General features: G+C 39.5%; 1 non-coding gene across 1 annotated transcript; it reads left to right on the top strand.

Annotated features, from left to right (window-relative positions):
• Window positions 1-38: 38 nt before the first annotated feature.
• Window positions 39-111, top strand: TRNAV-AAC. Its single transcript has one exon. It is a non-coding gene; the product is annotated as a tRNA-Val (tRNA).
• The last annotated feature ends 2,127 nt before the right edge of the window (window positions 112-2,238 follow it).

Raw genomic sequence — 2,238 nt, 5'->3', positions numbered from 1 at the left:
CTGACCTTAAGGTTCGCAGCCCGATTCGTAACCACTACGCTACCAGAGTGTAGTGGTTATCACGTTCGCCTAACACGCGAAAGGTCCCCGGTTCGAAACCGGGCGGAAACAACCGATCTATGATGGTTAGGGAGGGAATTACTCACTGTGTAAACTTGGGTGACAGGGCAGGCAATATGCAACAAGAGGAAGGTTGGCTAATGAAAGATGAAGGTGACTGGAAACACATGAAGGAGTTGCAAGAGTTAAAGGAAACAGAGATAAATATTGTTTACTGATAATGGTACTATGGGATAAACACTAGACCACAAGGTCAGTTTTAACTGCAAGGTCAGTGGTTCAAACTCACCAGCTGCTCCTTGGAAACCCTATACAGGGGCCCTACGAGTCGGAACCTACTCGATGGCACTTAACAACAACACTATTAACTGAAAATCCTCACCACTGAACCAATAAACAACATTCTTATCAATGGAGAAAAGATTGAAGTTGTCAAGGACTTCATTCTTTTGGGATCAACTATCAACACTCATGGAAGCAGCAGTCAAGAGATCAGACGACGTATTGCATTAGGCAAATCTGTTGTACAAGACCTTTTTAAAGCGTTGAAGAGCAAAGATGTCAGCTTGAGGACTAAGGTGCACCTGACCCAAGCCATGATATTTTCAGTAACCTCACATGCATGTGAAAGCTGGACTGTGAATAACAAAGACCGTAGAAGAATTGATGCCTTTGAGTTATGGTGTTGGAGAATATTGGAAGTGCCATGGGCTGCCAAAAGAATCAATAAATCTGTTTTGGAAGAAGTGCAGCCAGAGTGCTCCTTAGAGGCCAAGATGGCCAAACTTCGTCTCTCATACTCTGAACATATTGTCAGGAGGAACCAACCTCTGGAGAAGGATATCATGTTTGGTAAGGTGGAGCGTCAGAGAAAAAGAGAAAGACTACCAACGAGATGGCTTGGCCAAGTGGCAGCATTGATGGACTCAAGTATGGCATCAGTAGTGAGGTTGGTCCAGAATAGGGCAGTGTTTTGTTCTGCTATGCATAAGGTCACCATTGGTCAGACTAACTCGATGGCACCTAACAACAACAACAACACAACATGGGAGGAATTGCAATAATTGTAATGAAGAAAAGTGTATGATTTGTTAAATGTAAAACTGATGATCTGCTCTATAAACTGTAACTCAATTCATAATAAAAAGAAAACAGAAAAGGTCTTGAAGAGAGCAAAACTAAGGTAGAGAGATAAAGTTGGGCCCTGTTGCAGCATAAAGAATTTTGGTTTATTTGTGAGGTCCTTACCTTGACTAGACTGTAAACTATTGAAGGAGTTGGCTCAGTGCTCGGCATACTCCAATCAATTTATTGATGAAAACCTACTATCACCACTTTAATCTAGAACTTTAAAAAAAAAACAAAAAAAAAAACCTTATATCTGGCAATATTTTCCTAAATAATCTTTCTTTTATCAATCATTCTCTATTTTATTTCATAATTAATTTATTTCATAATTTAGAGTTGAATAATTCTAAAATAAGCCAACAAAAAATCCGAAGGATTTGAATCTGTCATTAAGTAAATAATTATTAGGAGTCAATTGTATATAGAGATCTTGAGGCTTGTTTTGCTCAGAAATACAGACAGGAACACTCTGAAACTACTTTCTGTGTACTTTTGAATTAAGCAAATATGTTGTGAGTAATGGAGCCAAGTTTCTCCCTGTCAGATAAGGGAAATTTAAGCAAGAAGCATGGAAAATGTACCCTTTGGCACTGGATTCTATTTCAAGCACACCTAGTGACCAAATTTTGGTTACCAAAAAATAATTCTCCTCTAAAAGGAATCAGGCCTCTTTGGAGAAATGACAGACTCCAGGACTGGTTCTAGAAAAGTACAAGATGAGTCTGGAACATCTTAAGTTAGAAAGTAAAAAAGTGCACAAAGAAAAATGACAACCTATGAAAAGGGCTCAAGGACCAGCTTGAAGGGGATTCCACCAGCCAAAATTGGGACTATGTGAGTGAAAATAAGAAAAGAGAGTAACCCATTGAATAAAGTTTAAATCATGAGTCCGTACTTTAATAATTATTTGAGGGCAAAGTGAACGTTCTTTCTTATATTGTAGCAGCATGTCAATTTGTTGTTGTTGTCAGGTGCCATCGAGTCGGAACCGACTCATAGCGACCCCATGCACAGCAGAACGAAACAATGCTCGATCCTGGGCCAACCTCA

The sequence above is a fragment of the Chrysochloris asiatica genome, unplaced genomic scaffold (assembly GCF_000296735.1).
Source record: "Chrysochloris asiatica unplaced genomic scaffold, ChrAsi1.0 scaffold00019, whole genome shotgun sequence".
Taxonomy (NCBI): domain Eukaryota; kingdom Metazoa; phylum Chordata; class Mammalia; order Afrosoricida; family Chrysochloridae; genus Chrysochloris; species Chrysochloris asiatica.
This window is presented reverse-complemented; position numbering and strand designations above follow the sequence as displayed.